General features: G+C 44.7%; 1 protein-coding gene across 1 annotated transcript in view; it reads left to right on the top strand.

Annotated features, from left to right (window-relative positions):
* Positions 1-20,639, top strand: part of LOC120957777 (nyctalopin-like) — an 87,687-nt gene that overhangs the window by 19,301 nt on the left and 47,747 nt on the right. Inside the window, exons 3-4 of the mRNA XM_040380131.2 lie at positions 7,771-7,838; positions 17,809-18,252. The gene's annotated coding sequence lies outside the window, so the exon portion shown is untranslated. The remainder of the gene's footprint in view (positions 1-7,770; positions 7,839-17,808; positions 18,253-20,639) is intronic.

Raw genomic sequence — 20,639 nt, 5'->3', positions numbered from 1 at the left:
TGGATGATACGTGCACCTTCGCTGAAGCTCCCACCCACGAGTTGGCCTCACCTCAACAACCATTTTGTACTCTTAACAGCGAGAACGAAAGAACGCAGGAACATTCGTGTTCCGTTTCGTAGCCCACGTTTCCGTAGGAGTTGGGTGCGCGCGTGTTCCAGGAGGGGAAACGGGCGAATACAAATCCTCGACATAATGGTCATTGATATTGTAAAACGAAATCAGATAACGATGATGCATTGCTGGACAGGGCAAAGGTACGATCCCACCCAAGTTGGGGCTCTCGGGATTTGTTTCGTAAGGAAACCGTACGGAGGCGGGAATGGCACGGTGGCTAAAGAGATGCTTATCGGCCGGGGAATTATGCAGCCAAGGCCCGAGAACGGAGAACCTGGTTATCGAGCTGTTGCTACCGTTTTGTGCTATGCGATTGAAAATGCGAGCGTATCGATGCGTTTATAAGCAGAAATACAACAATACCCTTTTGGCGTGATCCCTCTTGCCGTGTGTGACCTCCGAGTGTGGCCTCTCTGCTGGGGGAAAGACTCTGAAGTATGCAAGCGCGCTAAAGCTTAACCATCCTTCCACCTGCTCGTTTGTGGCGTGAGTTCTTTTTTGTTTCCCCCCGTGGTTGTGCCAAATAAATCACTCCCGGGGCAAAACTGCAAGGGCGTTCTCGCGATGACATCAAACCATTACTTGTGCACGAAAGATCGCGATACACGCATCGGGTGGAGGCGGGTGAGGGGGGGATGGAGCGCAAAGAAACCGGACCGAACAGGGCCCGACCGTTTTCACTTGCACCCGGAGGGGGCAATTCTGCGTGGCCCGATGAAAGGAAGATTTAATCTCTTCCACCGACCGAATGATAAAGCACATTTTGAGTCCCTGTTTTATCCCGCGGTACGGCACGTTGTACAGCATGTGTATGTGTGTGTGCGTTTGCATCCATGATGACAACGTATGATTAATGATTAGGTTCATATATTACAATTATGTAATCGAGCGATTCCCGTGATTTTAGGGCAAAAGATTACTTTTGTCGAAGGTCTTTACGGTCGCGGCGGGACCCTTATCGGATGGCTCGGATGGGTCGCGAGGGCAACAAGAGGTAATGATTCAACACACAGACACACACACACACACACATGCTGTAAGGCGTGTCTTATCAGCATTGCCGGAGTAATATATGATCAACCCAGCGGGATCATCAGCATCTCCGTCTCGGTGCTGATGTTTCGCTTTTCTTTGAGATTGTTTGAGGGAAAAAATGTAGAAAAATTGTTAAGATGGTTGGGTACGTGTCAATAACGATTTATCGACAGCAATTTTAAACTAATTAAAAAAAGCTTTTTATTCATGATTTTTCATCTTTTTAAAATAATAAAAATTATACATAAAGCTGCTTATAAGCTATTTCAATTCAAACTCATTGCTCAATCATTTAATCCATTTTTAATTGCTCGCTCTCTCACATTAACCGCCGTAAACTCGATCGTTAAAATCCTGCTTGGCGCATCTTTTGCCAATCCCATCGGAAAGGAATGGGGAAATAAAATAGTTTTCATTTAATTTCGAAACAACTATAAACGAGGGAAAAAAAGAGACGAACCACTCCGTGTCGTAATGTGCAACATTTCGCATCATTTTGCCATCATCTGTCTGTGATTGTAAATGGGTGCGCTTTTTACGATCAACCGCACCGTATTGCTGGTGGTAATAAACACAAGCACACACAGGGGTAATAAGATGAGCATCATCAGCTACATCCCCTATTCCCCCTCCATTCTACATACTCACGCCGAGCAAACATGAAAAACCACTTGACAGACAAATTAACATAAAAAAGCTGTCACTTAACCAGCTCGGACGCGGCGCGAAACCCGCGTTCATCATGACGTCTTGCACAGTGTATTTAGTAATACCAGCTAACGGCGTACACCGATATGATGCAAAGCAAAGCGGGGGTGTTTGGAGGGGGGTGATGCTAATAAACCAGCCCGCAGATAACGATCGATCGTAAAAAAAATATGCTTTTGCCGCCGAAACGCGCTTGTGAAGGCCTGTTTTAATTGATTCTTTTTAATGCTGTGGTTTGCTTGTGCGTGGCTGTGTTTATTGACGCGGCTAGTGAGAGCTTTTTTTCGGTGCGTAAACGAGCTTTCAAGTACATTGGGGGTACAGCTCTAGTGAAGTAATAGCACGCGGTTCAATAAACAAAACAAGAATAAAAAAGAGTTTTATTATGAGACATGCATGAAGCAAAAGGGGAGTAAATCAAATAAAGTGCCATCTAATGTGCAAAAGCTTCGCTCTGTCATCGAACGAGCCTCACTTCATGACGTCCCCGAGCTTGATGTGCATATTGCAGAACGTGTGCAAACATGCAGCACTCAAGTGAACATCATTTCAACGATGCATTGAAGCGTGCATAAATAAGAAAAAGCGAATAAAAAACAAGTCATCCTACCGCTCTTGCGCTAGCCTGCAATGAAAATGGGAAACCTCGCCCGAGCGATGCTGGCCATCCGTTGGAGAAAAAGAACATGACCAACATCAATGCCCCCGGTACAGCCGGGCACACAGTTATGAGTGCTATCATAAATAAATGACACACACAAGCATAAGCAGATCGTAATAACTATCCCGTTCCGTTTCGGACATGATAATAAATATTTAAACGTTTGCTATCGCTTCCTCCTGCTCGTCTTCTGTCTCGGCTCTATCTCATGCGCAGGGTGCACGCAGGGTCATTCGAAGTCGCTGGCGGGGCGGACCGATAGGGCCAGAAGTTCCAAAGTCAATGCCGCCATCCAGTGTCCCTGTCCGGAGGTGTCCGCCATCAAGAATGGCTTCGGATGTCACACAACATTATCGCATAACTTATGGTCGTCCCTTTGCGGGTTCCCTGATGTCTTGTTCTAGCAACCGGGGCCGGGGCAGCACACCTTTTACACGCATCATAAATCAAATTATTTTATTCATTATTATGATTATCCCTTCTGGTCGGCGCGGGGTACGCAGGGCTAATAAGCCTCGTGTGGCGAGGTCATCCGGGCAGTGGCAAATCCAACGGTTCGTTTCTTAGCTCTTTTTCTGTCAGTTAGTGTGTGCATTGGGGAGCTCTTTCTTTTCCCCGTTGGCGTGTGACACGCTATCACGTCAAAGCACTCCGCACGCATACGCTCGGGGCCCGCTTGTACACTAGGAGGGATTGGGAATCGAACAGAAGTCTCGTTGCCGCTCAGTTCTAATCTTATTCAAACATTATCATATTTTATCACCTTTCACTCTCTACCCAGTCAGTGCCAGCGATGCCAGCCAGGTGGTAACGAACGGCTCTACTTGGCAGGGTGTTGGAATATTTACCCCACTATCAGACAGATCAGAGAACACCTGCTGCCAACTCGTGCCTCCAGAATGGATGATGCAGTGATCCAAGCAGATAAAACCCATCATTCTGTGGTTGTGGTGCACCGTTTGTTATGAAGCGAATGAAAGAGAGTGCGTCCTAATGCTTTTTCAACAATCAGCTTTATCTGATGGTAAGCTTGGGGATGGAGCAGAATTTTTGTGTAATGACTTCGAGCCCTGGGATGGATGTACTACGGATAGGGGTTAGAAAATTGCGTAGGTGTAGTGTAGATGATGATCTATTTATGAGTGCGGTTTGTTGCGGGAACATCTCACCCGGGGAGTTGTTGGAACATAATTCTTCTGGAGATGATAGCAGTGTTTGGAGGTTTTAGAGCAGGTCTGATTATGACACAAGCTCGTGCTCGTGCTGGCCTGGCAATGCAGATGTTATTGAGAATTATGGCACTTTATTTCGTATCGGGTACTTGTCGTAGAGGACCTTGTTGAGGATCTGGCCACTTGGTTAACACTGAAGTTGAAATGCAGAGCAGAACTCCCTGCTCGATAAAACCGTCATAAATCGTTGGTCAATGCGTTGACGTGAAACAATGCCCAATAAATTGATTTTAATCCTGACACCGAAGGGTAAATGCACCCTTTCGGTGGAGCATATGTTGTCCACACGAACACTCCGCACTCAACAGAAGCGTTCAATTAATTAATTGGTTAATTTTCCGTTGATGAACACACTCGAAACGCTCCAAACGTGGCGTTTTAGCGACGCACACACACGTGAGGTTCAGCCCTGATCCGTCAGCGTGGACCTAGGGCTGGGCTTATTTTAAGATCGGCCTGCTTGCTGTGACGTTGTTGTCGACGGTGGCGGCGGCTAACACGGTCCACGGGACAACGACGACGACGGCCGATTTATCGACATCACCGGGCCGCGATCTGCCATCTGTTGGTGCCGTTTGTGTCGCTACGCTATTTTTGGGCGTAAAACCCCCCAAACACCCATCGAACAAGACGCGGGTGACGCGTTGCGGCTATGAGGCGGGTGCATTGTAAGCGCAAATACCTCGCGCGCGCTGCAGCTGCGTGACAGAACACGGTACACGGCGTGCCCCCGGCGTGAAAGGTCATTTATTAGGCGTTTTTATTGCCCGCACACACATGTGTGACTACACACACCCCGTACCGTCTGCCATCGTGTGAAGTGGTTTATTTAACTTCAAATACCGAATGCCAAACATAACACCGGGCTCGCTTGGTAAGAGTTTACTTTCCGCGCAGGAGTGTCTCAATGTTTAAAGTCTTTATGAGTGTGTGTGTTTTTTTTTTGGGGATAAGATAGGATCACATGGCGGCGATGGTGGTGCTGATGGAAAAGGGTAATCCACTTTCACGTAAATTACCAATGTTTTGAGCACGGGACTATCTTAGTGGACAAAAGAAGAGGAAAAGCGAAGAAAGTAAAAAAAGCTAAGATAGCTCGTTATGTTGTGTGTGCTTGTTTTGTTTTTGTTTTGTCGTTTTTGGCGTGAAGCAAAACGGAGTGACATAATGTTTTACAACATTGTTTGGTGAGGGGAGTTAAAATTCTTGCCCAAGCATGTCGCACGAGGGGTAAGATATGTTTGAAAGCATTCATGAGGAAATTTATTTTTCGAAAACAAATAGTAAATATGATTTCACTTTTTTCTATGTTTTTTGTTTTGTTTTGTTTAAAGCAAACTAATTTTAGGATAGACAGGATAATTTTAAACACAATTAAACTGATTTATCACCCTCTTTGGGGCAGTCGGGTATTAGTGAGTCAATTTCGCAAATGCACCGACCCACTCAAGCCAAAAGGGGGTTTGTCTTCTGCGTGGGACTTTTTATCGCTCTTTAGACCCAAATACGATCCAAAAAAAACCCCAAAATCCCATCCATTTAATCTAAAAACCCACGAGCGCAACACGCCAGTTTTATTAAAAGGACTTTTAATTTAAAATAATCACACCTGTCCCAGCGTGGCGATAAGTCCCGCTCAAAAATACTCCCTCACACACACCGATGCCATTTTAAATGATGTCCCAGTGTAGCCGTTGCCGTGTGTGTTAAAGTTTCGCTTTCCACGTTCGACGGTGGTCCGTTGTTCCGTTTTACGATTATCACTTTCGGGTGGGGGGTTTTTTCTCCCCTCCCCGTGTGTGTCGAAGGGATGATGCTCTCGTAGAGCCGAAACATAAAAGCCACATCAGCAAATGCGTGCGTGTGTGTGTGTGTGTATGTCACTTAAGCGAAAATGGGGTAGGCTTTTGGGGCAGGCCACGGCAGAGGCAAAAACAGGCGAATGACAACGGCAACATGGTCCCCGTTTTTTTGGGCGATGCGAATGCAACTTTTCACGCTCTTTTGCTTGTCCGTCGGTGCTAATGGGAGTATCAGTACGGAGAGCTGTCGATAAATTTGAAAGCGGCTGTTATTTTCCTGCTTGTGGTGAGTGGATTTTGTTGCGGATTGGGCTTTTGGGGGTCCATATCCGGCCGACGGTAATGTACGCTCGCGTGAGCTGGCTTTGTGTGAGATGATTTCAATTTGGATCAAACACTCTGCCAAACTGCTCGATCCCGCTTGGTTTGGATGCGATTGCTTCCTGTGAAGGGATTTATTTCCGATCGTGATATGACGAATGAGCGCGGGTGGATGCGGACACACGAGCTGAAACTATCCGGCAAAAAATGGCAAACGGGGCAAAACGTGGTATAAAACTACGCTTAAACGCCCTAGCCGAGCTGCATCCCGCCGATGCCCGCGAGTGATGGACTTGGCGTGATAAAAAAATGGAAAGAACGCAGCAGACGGAGCCGCTGAAGACGGAATGCACGAACGCAGTGAGAAGAAAACAGAAGATAAATTCTCCGCTATAAATTATGCTATCTTTCCTCGTTTTATGTTTTATTAAAGACCCCTTATCCGCGCGCATCGAGCGGGAGCCCACGTCTGGTAGGAAAGGGGATGCATCCGATGGCGTGCGCTTGACACGGTGCATTCGCAGACGCGCATCCAGGCTGGGCAGAAGCAACCCGAGGGAAGTAGGGTTGGCAAAGCTGGCAGCGGGAAAATAGATTTTTCATTGGTTAGTGCTCATCCGGCACGGGACGGGCGAAGGGCGAGAGATGCGAAAATGGAAATAGAATAAACAACGGAAACCATTCCAGTGGACACGGGATCTTCGTCAAGGAGCGACCGGAACGGACTGTTGCAACTTTGGGGTAAAATAAATGAACTACAACCAACCGGACCCGGACCGGGTCGTGTGGTTAAGCGTAGTGTCTGTTTGTTGGATATTCTTCTAGAAAAGAGAAAAGATCGATTCGGCAAAGCACGATTCGGAGTTTAATGCCACGCTGGGAAGATCCGTATCTGTGGCTAAGCGGGCCGATAGTTTCACACCTTCCCCCTTTCCGATCCCGTTTTTTCGAACAAAAAGCACCACCAAGCTTCCTTCTCCACATGGAACTCGAGCTCCGTTTTCGAGGCTTCGGGCTCGGACACTTCAAGAGGGATTAAATTATTGATACGGGTATTCATTATCACTGGGACGCCACCCTGGTACCTCTGGAGGGTGAAACACTCACACAGTGGGGAAGAAGAAGGTTAATCCACAAGGGCTGCACCTTAAAACCCCGAACCGAATCCGTCCGACACCGATTACTTAGGGGATTTTCGTGTACATCAGCATTTGTCAAAACATGGCACACACGCGGGAGTGGGCCTCCGGGCGTCTGCATGTTATGTTATGACAGCGCTCCTGGCCAAAAGGCGGGGTGTCGAGTTAATAATGCTCGATTGATGTAAAGTTGTGATAGCTTCTGGACAGTCGGGAAGGAGGACTTTGATGGACTCGGGAATAGGGGAGGGAGAAAACCAGAAGGGAAAACAACATCAAACGGACAAAGCGTCCATTTGTTCGCTTATCAATCAATATTAATCTTCCGGGGGGGGGGGGGCATTTTGGAATTTGGTAGCTCGGCCGGGTTGACACACAGCGCAGCATAAATAGTTGAAGGGGTAAAGCAACGAGAGGGAGTTCCGAAGTTCTGGAAGAGAATTTCAATTATCGTAATCATTTAGAGAAGGTGAAAAATAGGTATTCGATTGCAGTAGCTGGAATGGGTATTTAAATGGACGCATTTTCGTTGCAATGGAACGGTATTTGAGATAACGAGAATTTTAGTAATTCCTGCGGGAGGGGGTTGTTGCTGCTGGTGGAATTGTTTTATAAGGGATGAGAGTAATTGATGTGTAGGATTATGCTATGATAATCACTGGTGTGTTTGTGATTTTGTAGGATGTCTTTTATCTTGTTGTTTGTCATCTATGATGGATTGAAGCTAAACATTTTTTTTCTTATTTTCGTTGCAGATTCTGTTTGAAGTGCAAAAGTGTCTACTGCTAGAGCTGTGATCTGAAGCGAAGGATCTTTTTTAAAGGTAAGAAATACAACATAAGTATAAAAGTACCGAAGTAACATTTTAAATCTTATCATAGTTTTAACGTTGTTGTTACGGTTGTTCCATCAAGCCTCCCTTTTTCATATGAATGTCTTGTATGACCTAATAAGACTATAATAAAACTCTCTTAAGACTGATAGAGCCCATCTACAGAAGTCTAAGACTACTTGTTAAAACCATTTCTACCTTTAAGACCTTTAAGATGTGAGGCGTAAATAAATTATCAAAATAACATCTTTTTGCCATGGTTATGTTCTTGAGACGGCAATGAAGTAATGATTATGAAGTGATCATAATGGTCGAGAATTATGTGAGAATTATTATGTTGTCTTAATATTTTTCTGATTCGGAAATCGCTCGCGTATGAGCAAAAATCCATGCCAAGAAAAGGTCACTGTTGAAATACATTATAATAATTCAATTAATATCAAAGCGCCTAAATAATAAGCATCGTTTTAGCTTAAAAATAAATTATTTTAAAAATATAGTTTTCATTAAAACGCCTTAATTTAATAACCATAATAACCATGACGGGAAAAACGTCTGGGAAATTGTCATTTTTCTATTCGTCTTGTAAATTATGAATTGGTTTATCTACACATCAACATGGCTGACACATTTTGGATACACAAATCAACAATCTTATACATTAAAATGGATTCCATTTTCTTAAGATCAAGAGGACTTTCCTGATCACAAGTTCAGTTGATTTTTAGTGCTTTATGTGTGGCTAAGATAGGTTTAAACAGCATATAGCATTAGTAAGCACTTATGAAGACTAACAAGTTCTAAGAGTCTTCACGTACAGGTAGTATCCGAGATACGCGAATCCTGGTAAATGCAAATTTACACAATCGTGGCTTTATGAATCAGTTGTTCTTGATGTCCCAGTCTCAAATAACGAGTCTTAAAACATGCTTAAGAATACGTTTACTGGATGGCTAAAGCCAGGCACCTTGTAAGTCTTATAAAACAGTGTTACAATCGCCTTCAGAACGTTTTAAAAGGTTTAACAACTTTAAAGACTGTTAAGCATCTTTAAAATACATGTTAAAACTATAAGGCTTAGTACACTCATCGTAAAGCATTCTTTAGACATGTTTAAGTGTAAAAGCTATAGGAAATGTTTCTTGGGTATGAATATTCAAACTAGTGCAACGTTACAAGAGAGACATCTTTAAGACATAAATATCGATGGGGTAGAAGATTAGCAAAGAGTCAAACATTTGAGTTTAAGAGACCTGTTGAGCATATAGAAGAATTGTTTTATTTTTTTTTTCAAATTGTCTGTTATTCTGATTCGCTTGAAACTAAGAGTTATACTTACTTTTTTAAGGAAATAATGCTTACACTTGTTAAAGTAATGCTTCAACACTCTCTTCTAAACAACCCAAACATAAAAAAGCTACTGCTTCAACCGCTTAAAATCAATGCCAAAACAGTTTCATCGATCACAGCGACAGCGTCTTGTGAAGTTAAAATGCATCCGGTGCATCGGTACCTTCAGCTGCATTAGTGCTGTAGCGACATGGCTGGCGCTAACACGCACGCTCAAGCCACACCGGCGCATCCATCCATCCATCAGCCCGGGTTTGATTGACGCCCGTAATGCAATTGAAAACGCATCGGGCGCAACCTGACGGGCATCGGCAGTTAATAACCCCAACGCTCTCTGTGCACTCGCCTGCAACGTAAATGCAATTGCATCCCGGCTCGGTGTGCAGTGTGTTCGCTTGTTTTGATCGATCCGTTGCTGTGTTTCTCCCAAGAGTCGCACGCACAAGCCGAGGCAGAAGCGAGGAGTCGGCCGGCAGCCCGGAGGTGAGATTCGCTCGTATGATTTATGAACTGCAGTGCACGCGGTGCGCGTGGTGCAGTTCGTACAAGAAAAGGTTGTTAATGTAGAGGGGGGGGGGGGGGGGGGTTTGTTCGGGAACGGAACACACATTTTACCCATCACACAGCACCCAACCGGCGAAGAATGCGTCAAGAGCTTCGCCGGCTAGGTCGGCTCTCGTAGGGTCAATCGTTGCCCTTACGCCAAAGCACCATAATGGATGCAGCGTTTATTGCATTAAGCACCGACGGGGGAGGGCCGTTTGCAACAATTTCTGCCATGCTCTTCCGCCAAAGGTTCGATCACAATCGCATCGCGGCAAATCAGGGACCTGGGCCGGGCCGAAGCGATGATGTGCGCTCACACGAGTTTGATTGGTAAGAAATTGCGCTCGTTGCATCGTGTGCTACACGCGGAACCGAGTGACCTAGCATATAAGCTGAATGGATTAATCGGCTAGCTGGGCTGCGCTGAGCTCCTCGCATCGCTTGTCTTGATCGGAGTCATAAATCGTCTTCCATCCTCGACGAGGCACGAAATCACACTTGAGACAAGCGGCTTCAGCCGTCGTGTCGTGCTCGAGATAATCACAATCCAATCGCAATCGAATCATCTAATCGCTTGGAGAAACTGTTATTTTCCTTCCCATGCCAAGTCCGGCCGGATGTGCCATCAGCTGCCCTAGACCGAGTGGGAACGATTCTGTCTTTCAGTTAGCATTTTCATTTCACTTTTCCGACAACTAAGTTGATTTGTTTTTTTCCACTGAATGAAGGAAAAATATCGAAAGGTAAAAGAATAGCGATCTTGAAACTCATTTTCCGCTTTCGTGGCATGTTGGTGCGCGTCCACGAGGTTAGTGTTGATATTTTGCCGAAGAAATCGATATTTATAGGCGCGAATGCACGCACTTCCGCCCTGCCAGACCCTCGTCAAATTCGCTGACATCTCCGACGCGTCGGAGTAATCGAATGGCGCTTGGGAAAAGTAGAAAGTCAAGAAACTGCCATTGTACAATGTAAGAGTGGATGGAAAAAGTTTGAATATTAGTCTCGACTCCTTCCCGCGCTCGGTACATCCGTGCCAGTGAGACAATTGCTAGCAGTGAAGCAAATGAAGACAAATTGAAGATAGCAAGAAGCGGATGAGCTAAAATGAGCCGGAACCGGCTGTAGCAAATGGAGGAAGTATTGTTTTTGGAAGAAAAGAAACGGAAGTTAGTGTAGATAACATAATGCACCATATTGAAAATAACTTTAACTTGAAATTATTGAAACTGAAGCTCAAAAGTCAATAGAGATCTGAATAGAAATAGAAACGAATGAAGCATACTATTTCTAGTTAAAACAACGATGGACATGTGTTGTTGCAGATGACATTGCATTGTCAAAACTTTCAAATTAAAAGTCGTTTTCAAAGCAAAATGTAAATGAGACTGACTTGTTATTAGATTTCAGGATCTTTCTTATTCCAAGAGAACACCATAACCTTTTTAATGTAACTGGCCTACTCCTCACGCTGACCTAAATGCCAAATAACCAATATTTTCTCTGGATTAGTTCCGATTACTTCCCATCGAAAGAATAATCCGAAAGTCATGCAATCGTCCCGTCAGCGACCGCAACTAATGATGTCGAACAACATTATCACGCCGGGAGTTCCTTCATTACTTCCGCCCGCAAAACTAGATCTGAAGTCTGAGTCCACCCATTGATCCATTGTCACCGCAAATCGAACTGTCTCATCGCAAAGTCAGCCCAGCCCCGGGTCCATTATTTATGATTGTTTCGCTTAGCCCGCAAACGATCATCCCATCAGTCGTTCTGCTTAGGTCCGCTTGCTTGCTTGCTTCCGTTTTTTTTTCGATTACAGAATTTGTCACGCTAAACGAACTGTCAAAGAGTCCTTCAACCATTTCGCCTGCTAGGACAATCCCCTCGGAACAAATGGCGTAGGGTCCACAGGGGTCTGAGGCTTGCGGTTTTTAACCTCTTCATTTACTGGCATGCTCTGCTCCCAGGCAAAGGCAAACTTCCCATCGCCCATTAGCCAACTGCTCTCCCCCGTTTTGGGGGGAGAAAACCCAATCGGGGGAAAATGACTGCTCATGACAATACATTTTCACACTTCCTGGCTGCCCTCGGCGGAGCAGCGGCGCATTGGCGATCGAAGCATTTTTCACACGCAAGCTTCCGGCGCAAGCCCTGGCCGCTTCCGGGGAAAGCAAGCCGAAATGGAATGGTGTGAACACGGTATGAAAAGCTTTTGGCAGCATCATGACTCGGGCTCGAGGCTGATGAGCTTCCACCCGCTTCGTCCCCCGCGGTCGTAGAACGACAGTGTGGAATCATTTCCGATGCGCCGGCTGCAAATGGGAGTACCGAAGCGTCGCTGTTGGCCAAAAAATCGAAGAAGAAAGATCATAATCGTAATCGCTTTGGAAATTGATAATAATGACTCAACATAATCGTCAACGGGAATGGTTGCTGGCACGAGTGGGTGCTATCACTAATGCACATACACACACACACACACACACACACACAAAGACACACACACACAAACACACACACACCAACACTCCGCTCAGCCGAGGGCAGAAAACGAGCGTCGCTTTAATGGACGTTTGGACCGTTACGAGACACTATCAGCCGGTTCCTTGCTGTTCCTTCTGCTTCGGGGAAGGCAAATTTCCTTGCGTATTGGTGGCGTTTGGTGGGGAGCTGGAAATTGGTAGGATATCCACACACGACTCGGTACGGGGCCAAAGTGGGTGTGAAACAAATGGGATACGATCACAGCCGAGAGACGCACATTAAATCTGAGCAAATAGAAGGAAATAATGTATCCTCTTCTTCACTTTTCATTGTCATTGATGAAGGACGTGAGAGTTTTGATTACTAACTGGACTCATTTTGCACATTCCAAAAAGCTTAAAAGTAAAGCTTCACGCTTCAAAGGAAAGGATTTTGATTGATCATTGTCTAAAAGTCGTTTCGTTAACGAGCCGGTAAGCCTCGTGGAAAGGCTCCCCAAAAATAGTCACCATTTCCGATTAGCTGGAACGTTTCCTGTGCTACTCCGTTTTATTTCCCGCCTGTCATCCATTTGTACCATTTGTTCCGCTTTCCCATGGACGGCTTTTCTTTTGTGGATCGCACAAGGGTGTGCAGACATTCCCATAACCTCCGCTCCGATTCGGCCAGGTACTGCTTACTATCGCCACCAACTTCTGGTCTGGTTTGCTCTGTTTCCCAATTTAGATAAATTTTCTAACGTGACTCGTCATTCTTGCGCGATACAGGCCGCGAAAACCAACCAGGGATGGAACAAAAGGAGAAAAAAAACGGCACAACAGACCAAGTGGTCGCTACTGGAAAGCGTTGTATTGCCCTTTTGTGTGTTGGCCATTATTTTATCCAACAGTAGCCAAAACCGTCTCCCAACACGACAAGGCCGTTGTGGTGGGAGATATTTGAAACTTTTTTTTACTGTTGCTTAAAAGTAATATATTGCACCCAACGGCTGTTCCTTGAGCCGTTGTATCGATGATCGGTGCGGGTGATAAAAGGACCTTGCTCTATGTGTGTGTGTATGCTTTTTTTTTAAATTGCACATTAAAAACTGGAAAGGGAATTTTCCACTTTTGACACATCATCAATCTAACGAGCACTGTTTGACATCCCCTGGTAATGGTCGGTTTTTTTTCAGGAAGGAGGAGAACAAAAAAACGAATTATAGACTTACAGTGCTTACAGGGGATGAAGATGTGGCTTCGACGGGAATTGATGGCAAAATTGGGCACGGTTTCTTTTGTGTGCGGGGTGTTGTTTTTTTTTTGTTGTATGGCGAGGACAAATGGTTTAGTCCTTCAAAGAAAAGGAAACAATATTGTATCTTTGGTGAGATGACTTGGGGAAAAAAAGGAGAGAATAAATCTTCAATATCCCTACTGTTTACTTGCATCGTGTTGCTCTATGTTTTTTAAGTACGAGTTTTGCATTAGTCACGGCTTGATGGTAATATTTGTAAGTGGACTTGCTTGCACAGAGAAGGACAGCAATCGGAATCTCGTCTGGACCGGGGTGGCCGTTTTATATGGAGAAATTGATTATTTATCTACATCAGAATATGGTGTGTGACTTTGTAAACATTAAAGATAAAAAAGGAAGAAAAGAAGAAAGGCCAGAAATGAATGAAGAAATAACAGGGAAACATTCATGCAAAAAAACACTCTTCATTCATACAAAATTCAACAAACATCATGTAAATAAACCTTTTAAAACAGCTCGATGTTTGGTCTCTTCCCTTCTCTCCATCCTTGCCACCAATGCTAACCACAAAATTAAACCCTTTTTTTCTGGTTCCACGAAACCGTTCACCATTTAACCATCCAGTGGGTAGTTATTCACCGATCGCAATTCAAAATCCCGTTTGGTTCTTTAGCTTACCTAGCCATTTACCCCCAGGCAAGCAACCAGTGTCCATAGTGCCACGGGTGAGCAACCGCCGAGGGCTCCGGCGTAGGTCCTTCCAACCCGCAAGTTAACTTCCCTTGCCCCCCAAACAAGTCATGAAAAATGCAAACGATGCGATGAAAATTGCAGCTGTAAGCCATTTTCGAACGGTTCAATCAATCGTACACCCAGGACGGCCCGGACGCCGGACGGACCTATAACAACCATGCCCAGGGCGTAATGCTACGGCAAACTTTTCTTGAGCGAAGGCCGAAGGGCAAAAAAGGGAGTGAGAGAGAGAGAGAGAAAAACGAGGTAAAAACCAAACCAGGAAGTGTAGAGGTCGAACAGGCGCTGGACAGCAAAATAAAGCACGAAACTCCTGCCAACCCGAAGCGCGGTTACGAAAGTGGGTTTTATAGATTGGTGCAAATCAACGGAATAAATGATCGCCATCATCATCATCATCGTTAAGCAAGCGGCGAAGCGCCGAGGATAAAGTCATAGCGTTCTCGGTGTGGTGGCTCGGCAGTTTTTTTTTGTTTGCTCCATTCCGGTCCTGCCACAGTGCCAGCCGTGTGTCCTTTCGTGTCGTTTAATCTGCTCCACTCCGAGAGATAGAGAGAGAGAGAGAGAAACTCCCGGATTCGCTTTAATGCGAAGCAATCGATGAGCAAAAAGCACCCGACCAGTACAAAGATACAGAGATGCACAGTTCTTCCGCTTCCGTTGGGTCAGTCAAATTTCGGTCCCCAAACCCCGGGTGCAAGCACGAAAAAGGGGATAAAGTGGACCCGATATATGGCAAGGCAAACTAAAACTAAGCCACAGCCAAAATGTCGGCCGACCCTGTGCGGGAGTTTCCTTTTTTGTCCTTCTTCTTCTTCTTGGACTTTGGAGCATGGAGCATGGAGCAAGGTCTTGTCGCTGCAGCACACAGAGCGCTGTAATTGATTAAGCGATGTCCATTAGCAGATAAATTGATATTTACTTTCCTGCCCTGCCTTGTTTGTCGTGGTCTGCTGGGGGGGGGGGGGGGGGGGGTTTGGCTAATTAAAGATATTTTTCTTGCAACCTCCAACAGGCGTGTGTGTGTGTCTGTGTGTCGGAGGGAACGCGAATATTTCCAAATATTCTTGGCAGCACAGTGCGCGATCCGGTTCGGGTTCGAGTGTGGTCGGTGCGGTCGCTAATCTAAACGACGTCAGTAATTAGCCAGTTAAGATAAGTGATCAGATTTGTTTGTTGTCATGTACCGCCGTGGGTTTGTGTTGCTGTTTGCTGAAGCAGTTCTATATGCTTAGGCAGACAGTGCAATCAGTGAGCCCTTAAAGTGCCTAGATTAAGTGGTCGAACGATGTTTTGCTCATTTTCGTTGTTTGTCTTTGCTTGAGTTAGGAAAGCAGAGCAATGGAGAGGAAGCAATTGTAGCCTAAAAACCTTCACCAAAGCTGCATTTGAATTTCTATCTTTCAAGACTTACAAATAGACACGCAAACACAGCAAAAAACGGGACACACTTTCGAACCTCTTTAAAAAAGGTAACAGCGGGAGAAAAAATATACAAAAAAGAAGTCGAGACCCGAAGTCCACATTGATGAATTTTTAATGAAAACCTTTTATCTCGGGGCTGCAATTTCGTCCAGTTTTTCCCTCGTAGTTTTTTCAAGTCCACAAGTTAAAAAGGTCTTGGCGTAGGAGTAAAAGCACACAAACGTACACACACGTATAGAGGGAGAGTGAAGTAAAAAAAGAAGACATCACATTATATCCCTTTCTGCCCGCGTCCTGCCCTGGCTGATTGAGGGGAAAGAGGATTGTATAATAAATTTACCACACGGCTGCAGCAGCAGGTATAAGCGTAAGCAGCAGGGCCGGGACGGACCGGTTTGGCACAATCATGAGCGCAATAATTGTTATTATTATCAGTGTGATGAAAAATTAAAACCAATTTCCCATATCAACCATTTCGGTTTCGTATTCCTTCGGGACGCAAAAGGGTGTGTGCAAGCGATGAGTGTTTTTTCCGCTCTTGCGTTTTCCAGTTTTTTTATGTTCATGTCTGTGGCAACCGTGAAATGATACAGCCCGGAGTTTGAGTGTATTATTATCCCGCCAAGTTCCGAGTGAGTGTTCGTGCTGCTTTGGGTGCAAAAGTTTGGAGCTTTTTCCTCATTTCCACTGGCACGTTTCGCAGTTGTGCAGCAGAGCAGCGTTTTGAGCGTAGTTTGTTGAGATGCAATCATTTATGCAAAAGTTCAAGAGCTCCCCGAGTTATTACTTTACTCGTTGTGCTGGGTGCAATTTGTTTTCCCGGGCACTTTGTTTTTTTTTGGTACGCAAATTCCTGCCTGTTTTCCTCTTGCTTTATTTCAATTTCGTAGAACTGGAAAGGCAGCAAGGAAGGAATTGCACCGAGACTGGCTACAAGTTAACGCTTAATGATTTTTCGCCGACGCAAGTGGCCGGTGGAGTTTTCGAGTGGATTTGTCTCGGTTTTCAGTCAAAAAGGGGGAGGGAAATCCATCTCAAAAATAGAAAGTTCCTCACAAAAACGACTGCTTACTACTGTTTGCAGTTGGCCATTTTAGCTTTTTATGTTCAACCGAAGCTTCACATTTAATTCCACTAAACCCCAGAAACACTAAGCTTCATTGATTACAGTCAATGGTAACACTAAACCACTGGATCCGGGCTGCCGGCAAAACGTTGCCAATCGTTTGATTTGCTCACGTCACGTCACGTTTGGCTAGGATTATCCCACGGTTTTAGCCCGATTGGTCCGATCGTTCGTTAAATGTCGATTATCCTCTGCCCGCCATAAATTCCTGCGTTCCAGAGTAAAGTGGGCGCGAGCTCCTTCCTCAGCTGACAAGTGATAAATTTTCCTTCCAACAAAGTGCCACGAGGAAATGGGAAGCAAGGGAGAGAACAAAAAATCCAATTAGCAATACTTTTCCACTCTACTACACGGCGGTATTGCGCACAGTTTGTGCTACAGAGAGAGAAAAAAGGACGCAACAACACAAAATTCATTTGCTAAACATTTCCGAAACAGCACGTACCTGTAAACGATGGATTGCATCGGAAATGAAAGGAAACCAGCCCCTTGCAGGCCTTCCTTTTTTCTCATCTCTGTGTATGTACGTGCCCTGTTAATGGGTGTGTGTATGAAAGATTTCAAACTATTTACCATTTGCATGTGCCTTTTTTTGCGAACGCGCCCACAACTCCACACTGCACGTTCACTTTCCTTTTTTGGGAAAGGTTGAAAAATTCCAACCCCTATCCATGCCTCAAAATGGAAAACTCACTTGCAGTCGCAGTCGGTTGTGAAAAATTGGTTCGCAAAGAAAAGCGTAAAGGTTTTCCCTTAAAATTTGAGCTCCTTAGCACAGGCACATTCCGTGCCACGGGGTGGGAGGAGGCGTTGCTTCATTACTCTCGTCGGCCGCCTAGCGCCGAAGTACCAGCATCCCGCATTAACAAGAACGGAGAAAGAAACACCACCAGCACCAGCCACCCTTAATGAAATGAGAATTTCAACATAAACCAAAGCAACACAAAACCGAATACAAAAAAAAACATTCCCCACTGCAAAACAAAATGCGAAGAAGTATATTAACGAACTTTTCATTTACTTTCCACTTTTCAGGACGTGTAACTTTTCGATTACCTCGGCGAGCTCGATGCGCTCGGTGAAAGGTGCAAAACAAATAAGTGGAAGCCTGTGGACGAGGTGGTGGTTTAATAATAATAAAAAATAAAATATAAAAAAACTCCAAGCAATAAGCAACTCGAAGCAGTTCGCTGCACAAAAGTGTCCGGTGGTGAAGAGAGATAGAGAGAGAGAGAAAAAAAAGAGCCCGGGAGGAAACTTTGACGACGCGAGTGTAAATTTCGGTGAATAATGAGTGCGCAACCGGCGGCACTAAATGCTTCTAAGCAGTGCCACCACGTTCGGTAATAAATAAATTACGCTGCTGCTGCTGCAGGCTGTAAACTGGTTGCCGACGAAAAACTCCCATACTGCCCCCATAAGAACGGCACGACAGAACCGCCGCGTGGGGAGGCGAAGCAATCGAAGCGCGTGATCAAGGTAAGTTAGCGTATTAGAAATGGTTAGCCTGGCACACACAAACACACTGCAACTCCTGTGAACTAGGGGACACGTTTCGGGGGGGTTTTCCTTCCCTATTTTCCTTGATGCAAAATAAGTCCACGAAAGCGTTAACGCACAACCCGCCCGTTCTTTTATTTTGCTACAGCTCCACCCTCTACACTTGCGCTAATGTCGCGTGGGTTACGTTAAGGTACGCTAGCGATCGGTTGCAGAAAGAATAATTGCTTAATTAATTATTGAAAATCACTCGCGCACTCGTGGGCCATTTTGTCGCGACCATAGTTTAAGCGCAAACGATTGCGCACACACAGGTGAAGGCACCGCTGGTTGGCATTAATCGTGTTCGTTCCAGAAGGTCGACAAACGAGGGAGTAGGACTGCGAATTAATTATTCAACCTTTAAAACAGTATCCTATGGGCTTGCAAAATTGAAGTGTTCCTTCCCGTCCCGCAATGAAATGGGGGTTCCCATTTCCTTTCCAGGGTGCACCCTCCTCAGGGTCGGGTTGTGCTTAGAATGGTCATGCTTTGGCAGTTAAAATTTAACCTTTTTTTATTATTAAATTACTAACCCGTCCAATGCCTGCCAGCGTTGAAATATTGACCCGGGCTGGAGTTTGGGCTGGGCGGGCTGTCGGCGGGTTCGCCGGTTAACGGCGGAAAAACGGTTGAGAGTATTAATTACGGTGCGATATCTGCACTACGGTGGGAAAAATGCTGCTTTTACGATGGCTTTGGGAGAAGGATATTGGGACGAAACACTGGGGTGGATTGATTTAGTTCGATCGACTAAGGGCAGCCGGGGCTTACGGTTCACGGGCTGGCATGAATTATGTATTGCGTGCAGCAAAAGCGAGTCGATGGGAAGACGTGTTTGTTTTGTTAGGGAATAAAAAGCGATTTTTTTTTCATTTTTATCATGCGACTAATTCCATTAATTATCAAAAATGGTTTAATATTTCGCATTTTAATTTATACAAAAAAATCATTATAGTTAGAGTAAGCCCAAGAGCTGTACACAAAAAATCAAAATTAAACAAAAAATAACCATAGAAGCTTCACGTGTGGTGCAAAAATAAACTGAGCAACCAAAAAGCGTTCAGGGATTACCAGGCGACGAACGCACTAAGTAGCATTGTCTGTAGCGGTGAACTTTTTAATTCCTATTAAAGCATTTGGCCAGACGCCTACGGCTTCCATTACGGGCTGCGGATATCACCAGCCAGCCGCAGGTAAAACTTTTCCCCCGTGCGCACAGCAAATGAAAAAAGTACAGCCAAGCGAAGGTGTAAAAAGAAAGGGAAAGCTTTTATGCAAAACAATATCGTGCGGCGGGTGGGGAAAATAATAATAGAAGAAAAAACTGAAACGGAACACAAAACAAGTGAAAATTGACATGCCTAACAGGGAGAATGAGAGTGTTTTTGTGTTAAAAATAGCTTTGCTGGGAGGAAGGAGAAAGCAAAGCAGAACAACAAAAAAAAAACAAATGCGCAAACAGTCAACAATCCATGCAGATAAGCTTTTCCCGCTTCCTGTCCCTTTAATCCTGAAGGTTGTTTCTGTTTTTTTTCCGCCAATGTCTTTGTTTTGTCTGATGCATTACATTTAACCAGCTCCAGCTCATGTTGGTAATGGTTAACAGGAAGGTATCCTTTGTTCCTTTCCCCCTTTTTCGAGGAGCTTTTTATTCCACATTTTCATATTTGGTAATTGATTCCAGCGAAAGAATGAGTGAATATCCATTTTGCATTTCAAAAGTATCTTTTTATTGCCTTAAAAACTACAGTGATATACAATATTATGTGTGAACTAATTGGATTTTGAAGCGTTTTTTTCTTATAATAATTCCTTATCTAATTTCCTTATAAGAAAAACAAACCTTAAGCCGGAAGCGGTTATTGGATAATCATAGTCATGTGTGACAACCCTCCGCACAGCTACTAAATCTTTTAATCTTGTGTCCTACCTCTTTTCGACTTCAGCTGAGCGTTTCACTGTAAGTAAACCATTAAGCATTATTATTATGTCATTTTAGCTGGTTGTCTGTGCGGACTTCCGATTTCACCATTTCCATTTCCGTGCATGTTCAATGCAAACATTAAGTCATACGACTATTTTGTGTGTCTTTACTACATGCTCTGCATTGCATTTCCTCCCCCTAAAATAATGGGTCCCGGTTTGGTCCCTAAGCAACATAGACCAAAACAAGCCAAATTGAAAAGAAAAAACGAGAAAGGGAAAAGCGTTAAAATCTTACTGTATAAATCAATTTAATGAACAACGTTTTTCCTACCCGTCATCTCTTACCTGCAGCAGAGCTTAAAAAGGTATACTACAGCCCACACACACACAGCTTAGCT

This window comes from Anopheles coluzzii, chromosome 3 (assembly GCF_943734685.1).
Source record: "Anopheles coluzzii chromosome 3, AcolN3, whole genome shotgun sequence".
Taxonomy (NCBI): domain Eukaryota; kingdom Metazoa; phylum Arthropoda; class Insecta; order Diptera; family Culicidae; genus Anopheles; species Anopheles coluzzii.
The sequence above is the reverse complement of the archived record's forward strand: the minus strand, read 5'-3'. Positions and strand labels throughout refer to the sequence as shown.